The sequence below is a fragment of the Papio anubis genome, unplaced genomic scaffold (assembly GCF_008728515.1).
Source record: "Papio anubis isolate 15944 unplaced genomic scaffold, Panubis1.0 scaffold55, whole genome shotgun sequence".
Lineage (NCBI taxonomy): Eukaryota > Metazoa > Chordata > Mammalia > Primates > Cercopithecidae > Papio > Papio anubis.
Genome location: NW_022165718.1, coordinates 81776 through 94386, shown reverse-complemented (window position 1 = coordinate 94386; position 12611 = coordinate 81776). Strand labels below are relative to the sequence as shown.

The following is a 12611-nucleotide window of genomic DNA, read 5'->3' as shown; positions in this document are numbered from 1 at the left end:
TGATATCAGGTTAAGGCTTTGGAGCTTCATGGTCTGTCTTCAGATGTAGGTACTACCAGTTTTAGAATTTGTTGTGTTGGGAAATGTGCGTAATTGTGCTAGACCACAGTTTTCTATTCTCAACAACAGGAATAAGTATAGTACATTTTGTAGAGGATTGTTGCATAATGAAGATGAATTTTTAAGTACTGAGCATCGTGCTTGGAAAAGAGCAAGCAAATATTAAACAGCAATAACTGTTATTATCCTTTGTTTCCCATTATCTGTCTTGATACCTATAATACACTGTGAAAATACATTCATATTTTATAGATCTGAAGTCACATGACCTGAAGTCAAAACTAGGGCATATTCAGAAACAGAATGAAAAAAAAACTGTGAACTGGTATATGTGCCAATCCAAGAACCAAGATTCCCTTCAGTTGAGGACCATTCCTAGAGGTTGATTCAGGGGAATGAGCCCTTTGGTCCTGAAGGCATCATACTCTGACATCCACTTGTCCACCCTGTGTGCCATTCAAATCTACTTGCTTCATGTGGCAAGTTAACAACATCTGAGGATGGCTTCTCTGAGAATCTGGCTGGTCTCTTTTCCTGGGGAAACTTACATAAAGGTTATGGAAATTAACCGGAGTCCCTGTAATTGCAGCTTGTCTCAAGGTCACAGCTCATCATCTCCCTCCTGCACCTCTCATTTTAGATGCTCTGGTACCTATGCCTAGCACCTCTGCTGATCTAGTTGGCTTATCTGATGGAGTAATCCAAATTCTTGTCGCTAAAGTGTCTGGACCTTTGGTCATCTTGCCATCTTGTTCATTTACAGTCAAATTGGAGCAGGGTTATGAAGCATTTCCTCAGTGGCTTATCTGGGTGCAATGTATTTCTCCTTGTCCCTATCATGTGATTTCAGCCCTACATTCTTCTCAGGGTCAGAGTCAATTCCTCCTGCCAAGTCTAAAGTGGCCAGGTGCAACCATACGTCAAAAACCATATGATTTTTCCACTGTGTCTCCTGATAGAAGGCGACACCCTCTGGTAACTAGGTCCTATATAATGACAGATAACAAAGTTGTAGGGATGGGGAGTACAAATACTCCAGTGGAACACACTGAGAGTGGTAATAAGTAGGGCCATGCCTACTTCCATTCCTTGGTTCCCAGACTCATGTATTTTATCTACTGAGGGCACAGTACCATGTGATAGTCATGAATTTAGGGCGTATACTGCATTCTGAATTATGAGACTTCTTCTTCTTAGGGTATCATTTATAACCTGGTACTTGAAATATGCCTTAGAAGGGTATGTGTGTGTATATATATACACACACATACATACACACATACGTATATATGTGTATGTATATACGTGTGTGTATATATGCACATATTCACATTTACTGTACACGTGTATATGTACATATATACACATATATATGTGTATATATAGTATATGTGTATGTATATATACATACATATATATAAGCAGATTGGAATCTTCTGGGCTTTGTTGTGATAGGAGTAGTAGAGGGGTATACAAGGTTAAATTGTAAATGGTGTGTACTCCCATGGGTCCAATGCTGCATCTCCACTAAGATGAAGTAGACTCCTTTGTCTAAAATTATGAGGGTGGGAAAGGTAAACATATCAAAAATTGTCTTGATTCCAATTAAAATAAAGCATTGTTCTTTCTAGAGCAGAAAAAATCCAACGTGATCAATCTTTACCAAGTGGCTGGTCCATCTTCTTGAAAGCTGTTGTATCAGGTGTTCAACCTTTGTCTCAGCTGCTGGCAGATTGGATATTTGGCAGCAGCAGCACCTAGATCAGACTTGGTGAATCTTACTGGGAAGGCTGTCCTCAACCTTCTAATCATCCATTATTTCTTTCACTTGTATAAATTAAACAATATCTGTGGAGCAGTGTGCATCTGCTTGCCTCTAGGAACTGCATTCTATTAGCCATCTTCATAGCTCTAAGTTAGGCCTCCATGGCTGCCACTCCAATGTTGAGACTTATTATGGTAATTGCACCCACATTGTTTCTGATGATTAAACACTACTACCTAACCTCAATTGTTTTTGGGATCCTATTATTGCCATTGTTATCAGAGCCTAGTTCTGTAACATCCCTGACATATAGATGATAGGTATCACTGAGAGACTCAACAATGCTGCTGAGAATCTCACAATCACCTTACTTATCTCACTGGTGAATGGTGTGTACTCCCATGGAATATTCTTAGCTGACAGGTTTTCTGGCACTATATAGTATATTCACTCAAGTACATCTACTTTTCTGAGACTTATTATCCCTTTCTCTACTGTTTTCAATGCTATTTCTTAGTGCAGACTATAAATTTTCAACCTTTTAAGAATTACTCTAGGTCTTTGCCAGGTGTTAAGTTTAATATCACTGGAGAAGGAATGTGTCCCATAATGATACATTCTCCTCTGTTTAAGTTTGTATACCTCTCTGTTGATCTAGCACTGACAGAATCCAGTCCATAGGTGCTCTCCCAATTCCTACTTGTGCATACATATTGGTGAGGTCTTACAGGTTCTTCAACATCTAGTCTCTCTCCTCTTTTAACAGACCCTGCCATTTCTTAGCTGGAGAATGCTATGACTTTACTCTAGTTGTTGGGGAGGTCCAGGAGGTTGTTTGTGGTAGATTTTCATGGTGGATGCAAAGATTTTCGTACAAGTAAGAAGCCTCCATATTGTCTTCAAGCAAGGATGAAGTGCTAGCCCCAAGAAGAAGGAGAGAGCTACTTTTGCAACCTTAGAGGATTCAGGAGAATCTAGGGATCCATGACTTTCAGGTGAATTAATCCAAATGTCCCATCCCATGACTCATAGTCCTATTTTTCCCAATTAAGGCCTTGGTCTTGGCAAATCCAACCTGCCCAAGCTGAGAATTCAACTTTTTCTGGAGATTTATAACTCTTATGATTAGTTCCTGGACCTGGTGCTCAGCTTTTTCTTAATCTGCAGCAAGAGGGAAGAATTGATTTATATGGTGACACTGGAGGTCTGCTGTCTTTCAACTTAGCTTTACATTAGTAATTAATCACTCTTAACTTTTGTTGTCTTTCTATACTGCATCAAGAGGCCCTAGCAACAGTTACTGTATTCCACAGTATGAATCACTTCTTCCCATGAACCTCTCAAATATCTGAGATACAGTATATATGCACTAATTCATTCCCTTCTACTCGTATCCCATCCCCGTCTACCACCAGTGAAAACATTAACAATCACACTGCTATAATACAAAACCACAGAGTATCCATTTTCTACATAGCATCAGTGATTAAGTCCTCATTTCCCGTCTAACTGAGGACATGGATAAAGTAACTTATCTGGAGTCACTTCCTCAGTGCTCCCTTGCTATCAATTTTCTTAGGTCAGATTCCCAGAGAAGTAGGCTATGAGACAGAGAAATATATGCTGAACTTCTTTTGGATTAGGTAGAGGGAAAAGCTGAGCTGCAATGCATTTGCAATAGAGTCTTCGACCAGTCTCACAGGAAACTCTGATGCCAATATGGTCCCTGTATTAAAGCAAGGGGTTCAAGCAATTGAACCCCCACATCCATTAGTCATTGGATGTATAAAGCAGCAGAAGAGAGAGAATGAGTGCTTGACCATGAACCTCTCTCAGGGATGGAGTCAGCTATGAACTCTTGGCAGCCAACGTAACATTTTTGAAAGTTGAAGGGATGAGTGACTTAGTCCTGAAGGGGGTATCTGTATGGCACATTATGGCTGTGCCACATCATGTCTTTCCATTCATTCTGAGAGAAGATGAGGATGGGAGAGTGGAATGCAAATATTGTGGTTGGCATTACATTGACTTGAGTATTGGGGATATTCAGAAAGTGTATGCACTCTGGGATACCCCTTTCATGTCCTTCTTCCTCCAAAGGCACCAAAGTTCACTCAGAGGATATTCTAATTGTTGTTGTTGTTGTGTTTTTAAAATCTGCAGTGTTTTAGAAAATAGCAGATTGTGGTCCCACAATCTGTGGTGTCAAAGATAGTCTTTCTAATTTCCCACAACATTCTTCTGGGTCTTTGCTTTATAGCTGTAGTCAAGGCCTCAATAATGGTCTAGACTATGTCAGGGGACAAACACAGGTATAATTGGAGTCCTATTCTTAATGTAGTTTTATTGAAGAGATAGTTTACCTTCTTTTGTGAGAAGGAACTTTTGATGGATAGACATTGTATATTTTTACCCCTGTGGTTATTATAGGTATAAAAAATTTCATATTACCTTCTTAATTTCTTCCTATGATTTCAATTACACCAATACTTGGACTTGCTATAGATCAAGTTATTAACTTTATCTTTTGTGATTATTTATTCTCAGAGCTTGTCGATACTAAGCATGTTTTAGTTTTAAACAGAAGAGACTTTACATGTATAATTTGGTATTCCACAATAAGAATAGCAAATTTTTAAAGAACTGAACTGGATATTTAAATTCCTTATTGGTGGCTTATATTACCTATAATTATATGGAATGTACTCTATCTTTGCAGAAAAATTTAAAAGATGTCTTGCTATTAGGTATTTTGAAATAATTTCTTTATGGATTTACTTAAAGAGTACCTTAAGATATAGGAAAATGAAATTGCAGCTCTCTTTAGTGTGATGCTAATTTAAATTTTAATTATAAATGCCACACCCATTTCACTTGAGTGCCTTGAAGAATAAGTAATGGGCTTTTATGCAAGAATTAGAATCAAATGAAGTTCCATTGTGTGAAGAGAATCACACTAGATCAAATACTCTAAAGGGGAAAAGAGGGGAGGAGTCTAATTCTGTAAACATCTATGTTCTAGTCTGTTTTCTCCCAGTGCAACATTCATTAAAACTTAAAATTCTTACTTTTACTACAAAAGAAGGATGCATTTAGAGTTTTGCACAATTAGTGAAGGGAGAACAGCTTGGCAGCCATGTCAATAGTGAAGTGTAAATATGTGTGGTGAGGATTAATTGAATTTGTTTTTTAATATGTATAGTACAGTGTCTGAAATATTACAGAACCTACATAAAAATGTTTAATATTTTTAAAATTAAAAAAACAGATAATAACCTCCAGGGAACACTGATGAGGGCCTGAACTAAGATGGTAGCTCTGGCAATGGAAAGGAGGTAGGAGATATGGGAATGAGAGAAATTGTAGAGTTATAAACTGGTTAGAGATGTGTGACCAAAAAAATGGAAGAATGAAGGGTGAACCTGGATGTCCAGTCTGTATAATTAGGAGAATATTGCTTTTGTATATAAATATTCTATGAGAAACTGAGGGGACATTATAGTTAATGAATGAAGATAAATTTGAAAATATTGAATTTGAGATGTTAGTGGTTATATAGACCCAACTAGTCAACAAACAAATAGGAATTAATGCAAAGAATAGAAGATAGATGCAGACATATTGATTTGGTAGTTAGAAGAACAGGGAAGAAAAGTCTGAAAAGAGGAGAGGGGCCAGTAAAGGACTTTGTTAGGGCTTCTTTGTAAAGAAGGAAATCTACTTAAATCGGTATCTTAATACCCTTCAGATAAAACTCCCAGTAGCCCCAGCCTTCAACCTAGAAATCAATCAGAAAAAAAGGCAGCCCTCACTCTGTGGCCCTCTGGTCTCTTATTTCCACTCTTGTTCCTCTTGTCTGCATTATTTTTCCCCCCTGAAAACGTTTTCACTGTTCAACTTTTACAAGGTTTATACTTGACTACTTAAGTAAAAACTTTGTCACTTACTTGTTGAAATGCCTACAAAGGCCTGATGAAAGACTTCATGTTCTCTTTCAAGTTCCCGAGAGAGAAACTTTCTGGATGAGTCTTAATCATGTGACCACCCAGACAGAAGTAGCTGTGGTCAGAGAGAGGCTCCAGCAGGTCACATTGTCGTGGAAGTAAATAGACTGATTTAAAGAACGACAAGTAGTTAATGGTTTCAGATGCAGTGATAGGTTGGAGAAGATTAAGGTTTTACACAAATACTTTTTATGCCCAATAGAAGAGAAATTTCAGTAGAGTACTGAGGCTGGAACTGGATGGTGAGAGGCTGGAGATGAATGGACTCATGGAGAAGTAGAGAGAATTGTTTCCATGATGCTTTTCAAGAGTTAGGTGGGAGGTGCAATAGCCGGAGGAGACAATACCGTGGAAGGATGGCTGAAGGTTGTTGTTCATTTATTTGTTTGTTTTTTATTTACAACATGGAAGATGTGAATATGCTTATTGTTTAGGTTGGATGGACCCAGTAGAGAGAAAGGGACTGAAAATGTGCGCAAAAGGAAAGATAACAGTCCTAGACGTGGTGAGAAGTGATTCCATTAAGAGAACAGGAGGAGATGTGATCCTTGGGAAGGAAGAATTCTTGTATATTAGAGACGTACAGCAAACATACAGTACTGAAACAAGTATGTTTTTGAATACTTATTGTAGTTTTGTTCCAATTGTATGACAGTGAAGCCTTGGACAACTTCAGTTAGTCTTAAATCAAGTCTTTAATCAACTTCAGTTAGTCTTTAATCAAGAAGACTTCAGTTAGTCTTTAATTTCTGCATCAGCTAGAGGATTTCCAAGCAGGTTTGAGAAGTGAGGCCTGGTCTTTGTGGTGAGGATTAATGTTGAAAGAACCTTTTGTTTCTTCAACATGCTACTTAGGCCCTTATGTATTTGATTGTAGAGATGAACCACTTTTCTGCATATATTTGTATTTTATTATTTACATATTTTTATTGGAGTATGATTTACAGTGAAGTGCATATATTTTAAGCTTACAATTAAAAGAATTTTTAAAAATGAAAACACTTAACCACTCTAAGATATAGAGCATTTCTATCACCCTAAAAAGCTTTCTCATATCCCCTTCAAGTCAATCTCCACTCTTCATAGCCAACAGTGTTTCAGATTTTGATTATCATAAATTATTCTTGCTTTCAACTTAATATACATGAAATCATACAGTATGTACTCTTTTGTGCCTGGTTTATTTTGCTCAGCGTAATGTTTATGAATGTCACATGCAGTAGTGGTTCATTATTCCAATATACCATAATTTGTGTATTCATTCTCCTGATGGATTTTTTTTTCATTTTTTGGCTAGTATGAAAAAAGTTATCAGAAAAAAATCTTATATACATTTGTTTGGGAAAATATGTTTATTTCTCATTGGTGAGTACTTAAGAATAAAGTTACTGAATCATAGGGTGCATGTAGGCTTAACTTTGTAAGAAACTAGCCATTCCTAAGTTGATTTTATTTTACATCATCCTCTGCAATGTGTAAAAGTTCCAGTTGCTCCATATCCCTTCCATCACTTTGGTATAACTAGTCTTTAGAAATTTCAGCCATTTTCAAGTGTATGAAATGGTATCTCATTTTGATTTGTTATTTGCATTTTCCTTATAATTAATGCTGTAGAGTACAGTTTTATGTGCTTATTCGTCATTTGAATACCTTCCTTGGTGAAGTGTTTTTTCAAGTCTTTTGACCTTTTTTGTTTATATTGTATTTTCATTGCTGATTTTTTGGATTGGTGTGTGTGCATGCATGTGAGTGTGATACAAATCAGAAGTGTGCATTGCAAAGTCAATCTGTGACTTGCCTTCTTATTTTGTTAATGGTTTTCAAAGAACACAACTTTTTAATTTTGATGAATTCCCAGTTACCAATTTCTGTTTTATATTTAGTGCTTATTTATACTTCTAAGAAATTTTTCTATACCTCAAGTTTGTGTTAACGTTCTTTTATATGTTCTACTTGCAGCATTACAGTTTTAGTTCAGCTGAAATTAATTCTGTGTGCAGTATTACTTTTCTCACATTTATAAAATTGTTCCAGGATCATTTATTGAAAATATCCTAATTGAATTTTTTGATACTTTTGCAAAAATTAAAGTTATTTATACACATGTGTCTATTTCTGGACTTTCTACTATTCCAATTATTTCTTTTCTCTAGCTGTATCAGTATCACTACTACTGCAGCTGTTGGTAAATCTTGAAATTAGGCAGTGTTAATCCTCCAATATTGTTTTATTTTATTTTATTATTATTATTTTCATTTTGAGACTGTTTCACCCTGTTGCCCAGGCTGCAGTGAATTGGCACAATCTTGGCTCACTGCAACCTGCACCAGCCAGGCCCAAGCTATCCTCCCATAGGTGTGAGCCACCACTCCTGGCCCAATCTTGTTATTTTTATACAGTGTTTTAAATATTCTAGAATCTTTCCATTTCCATATACATTTTAGCATTTTATTTCCAAATTCTCAAAAATAGATATGCTGGGGTTTTGTTGGGGTCTATTAAATCTATAGATCACTTTGGGGAGAACTGATATATTAACAATGAATTTTTCAACTTATGATCATATATTATCTCTTTAATTATTCTTTTTATTATTATTATTATTACACTTTAAGTTCTAGGGTACATGTGCATAACGTGCAGGTTTGTTACATATGTATACTTGTGCCATGTTGGTGTGCTACACCCATCAACTCGTCAGCACCCATCAACTCGTCATTTATATCAGGTATAACTCCCAATGCAATCCCTCCCCACTACCCCCTCCCCAGGATAGGCCCCGGTGTGTGATGTTCTCCTTCCTGAGTCCAAGTGATCTCATTGTTCAGTTCCCACCTATGAGTGAGAACATGCGGTGTTTGGTTTTCTGTTCTTGCGATAGTTTGCTGAGAATGATGGTTTCCAGCTGCATCCATGTCCCTACAAAGGACACAAACTCATCCTTTTTTATGGCTGCATAGTATTCCATGGTGTATATGTGCCACATTTTCTTAATCCAATCTGTCACTGATGGACATTTGGGTTGATTCCAAGTCTTTGCTATTGTGAATAGTGCTGCAATAAACATACGTGTGCATGTGTCTTTATAGCAGCATAATTTATAATCCTTTGGGTATATCCCCAGTAATGGGATGGCTGGGTCATATGGTACATCTAGTTCTAGATCCTTGAGGAATCGCCATACTGTTATCAATATCAATACATGATATTGGCTGTGGGTTTGTCATAAATAGCTCTTATTATTTTGAGGTACGTTCCATCAATACCGAATTTATTGAGCGTTTTCAGCATGAAGGGCTGTTGAATTTTGTCAAAAGCCTTTTCTGCATCTATTGAGATAATCATGTGGTTCTTGTCTTTGGTTCTGTTTATATGCTGGATTATGTTTACTGATTTGTGAATGTTGAACCAGCCTTGCATCCCAGGGATGAAGCCCACTTGATCATGGTGGATAAGCTTTTTGATGTGCTGCTGAATCCGGTTTGCCAGTATTTTATTGAGGATTTTTGCATCAATGTTCATCAGGGATATTGGTCTAAAATTCTCCTTTTTTGTTGTGTCTCTGCCAGGCTTTGGTATCAGGATGATGTTGCCCTCATAAAATGAGTTAGGGAGGATTCCCTCTTTTTCTATTGATTGGAATAGTTTCAGAAGGAATGGTACCAGCTCCTCCTTATACCTCTGGTAGAATTCAGCTGTGAATCCATCTGGTCCTGGACTTTTTTTGGTTGGTAGGCTATTAATTATTGCCTCAATTTCAGAGCCTACTATTGGTCTATTCAGGGATTCAACTTCTTCCTGGTTTAGTCTTGGAAGAGTGTAAGTGTCCAGGAAATTATCCATTTCTTCTAGATTTTCTCGTTTATTTGCGTAGAGGTGTTTATAGTATTCTCCGATGGTAGTTTGTATTTCTGTGGGGTCGGTGGTGATATCCCTTTTATCATTTTTTATTGCGTCTATTTGATTCTTCTCTCTTTTCTTCTTTATTAGTCTTGCTAGCGGTCTGTCAATTTTGTTGATCTTTTCAAAAAACCAACTCCTGGATTCATTGATTTTTTGGAGGGTTTTTTGTGTCTCTATCTCCTTCAGTTCTGCTCTGATCTTAGTTATTTCTTGCCTTCTGCTGGCTTTTGAATGTGTTTGCTCTTGCTTCTCTAGTTCTTTTAATTGTGATGTTAGAGTGTCAATTTTAGATCTTTCCAGCTTTCTCTTGTGGGCATTTAGTGCTATAAATTTCCCTCTACACACTGCTTTAAATGTGTCCCAGAGATTCTGGTATGTTGTATCTTTGTTCTCATTGGTTTCAAAGAACATCTTTATTTCTGCCTTCATTTCATTATGTACCCAGTAGTCATTCAGGAGCAGGTTGTTCAGTTTCCATGTAGTTGAGCAGTTTTGATTGAGTTTCTTAGTCCTGAGTTCTAGTTTGATTGCACTGTGGTCTGAGAGACAGTTTGTTATAATTTCTGTTCTTGTACATTTGCTGAAGAGTGCTTTACTTCCAATTATGTGGTCAATTTTGTAATAAGTGCGATGTGGTGCTGAGAAGAATGTATATTCTGTTGATTTGGGGTGGAGAGTTCTATAGATGTCTATTAGGTCTCCTTGCTGCAGAGATGATTTCAATTCCTGGATATCCTTGTTAACTTTCTGTCTCGTTGATCTGTCTAATGTTGACAGTGGAGTGTTGAAGTCTCCCATTATTATTGTATGGGAGTGTAAGTCTCTTTGTAAGTCTCTAAGGACTTGCTTTATGAATCTGGGTGCTCCTGTATTGGGTGCATATATATTTAGGAGAGTTAGCTCTTCCTGTTGAATTGATCCCTTTACCATTATGTAATGGCCTTCTTTGTCTCTTTTGATCTTTGATGGTTTAAAGTCTGTTTTATCAGAGACTAGTATTGCAACCCCTGCTTTTTTTTGTTCTCCATTTGCTTGGTAGATCTTCCTCCATCCCTTTATTTTGAGCCTATGTATGTCTCTGCATGTGAGATGGGTCTCCTGAATACAGCAGACTGATGGGTCTTGACTCTTTATCCAGTTTGCCAGTGTGTCTTTTAATTGGAACATTTAGTCCATTTACATTTAAGGTTAATATTGTTATGTGTGTACTTGATCCTGCCATTATGATATTAACTCGTTATTTTGCTCGTTACTTGATGCAGTTTCTTCCTAGCCTCAATGGTCTTTACATTTTGGCATGTTTTTGCAATGACTGGTACCGGTTGTTCCTTTCCATGTTTAGTGCTTCCTTCAGGAGCTCTTCTAAGGCAGGCCTGGTGGTGACAAAATCTCTAAGCATTTGCTTATGTGTAAAGGATTTTATTTCTCTTTCACTTATGAAACTTAGTTGGCTGGATATGAAATTCTGGGTTTAAAATTCTTTTCTTTAAGAATGTTGAATATTGGCCCCCACTCTCTTCTGGCTTGTAGAGTTTCTGCCGAGAGATCTGCTGTTAGTCTGATGGGCTTCCCTTTGTGGGTAACCCGACCTTTCTCTCTGGCTGCCCTTAAGATTTTTTCCTTCATTTCAACTTTGGTGAATCTGGCAATTATGTGTCTTGGAGTTGCTCTTCTCGAGGAGTATCTTTGTGGCGTTCTCTGTATTTCCTGGATTTGAATGTTGGCCTGCCCTACTAGGTTGGGGAAGTTCTCCTGGATGATATCCTGAAGAGTGTTTTCCATCTTGGTTCCATTTTCCCCCTCACTTTCAGGCACCCCAATCAGATGTAGGTTTGGTCTTTTTACATAATCCCATACTTGTTGCAGGCTTTGTTCATTTCTTTTTCTTCTTTTTTCTTTTGGTTTCTCTTCTCGCTTCATTTCATTCATTTGATCCTCAATCGCTGATACTCTTTCTTCCAGTTGATCGAGTCAGTTACTGAAGCTTGTGCATTTGTCACGTATTTCTCGTGTCATGGTTTTCATCTCTGTCATTTCATTTATGACCTTCTCTGCATTAATTACTCTAGCTATCAATTCTTCCACTCTTTTTTCAAGATTTTTAGTTTCTTTGCACTGGGTACGTAATTCCTCCTTTAGCTCTGAGAAGTTTGATGGACTGAAGCCTTCTTCTTTCGTCTCGTCAAAGTCATTCTCCATCCAGCTTTGATCCGTTGCTGGCGATGAGCTGTGCTCCTTTGCAGGGGGGAGATGCGCTCTTATTTTTTGAATTTCCAGCTTTTCTGCCTTGCTTTTTCCCCACCTTTGTAGTTTTATCTGCCTCTGGTCTTTTATGATAGTGACGTACTGATGGGGTTTTGGTGTAGGTGTCCTTCCTGTTTGATAGTTTTCCTTCTAACAGTCAGGACCCTCAGCTGTAGGTCTGTTGGAGATTGCTTGAGGTCCACTCCAGACCCTGTTTGCCTGGGTATCAGCAGCAGAGGCTGCAGAAGATAGAATATTGGTGAACAGTGAGTTTTCCTGTCTGATTCTTACTTTGGAAGCTTCCTCTCAGGGGTGTACTCCACCCTGTGAGGTGTGGGGTGTCAGACTGCCCCTAGTGGGGGATGTCTCCCAGTTAGGTTACTCAGGGGTCAGGGACCCACTTGAGCAGGCAGTCTGTCTGTTCTCAGACCTCAACCTGGGTGTTGGGAGATCCACTGCTCTGTTCAAAGCTGTCAGACAGAGTCATTTGCGTCTGCAGAGGTTTCTGCTGCTTTTTTGTTGTTGTTGTTGTTGTTTAGCTGTGCCCTGTCCCCAGAGGTGGAGTCTACAGAGATAAGCAGATTTCCTTGAGCTGCTGTGAGCTCCACCCAGTTCGAGCTTCCCAGGGGCTTTGT

At 38.0% G+C, this 12611-nt stretch overlaps 1 protein-coding gene across 1 annotated transcript in view; it reads left to right on the top strand.

The window, feature by feature from the left end:
• The window catches only part of LOC116273323 (protein unc-13 homolog C-like), a 47549-nt gene that overhangs the window by 16072 nt on the left and 18866 nt on the right, over positions 1 to 12611 (top strand). The gene's annotated exons all lie outside the window — the stretch shown is intronic.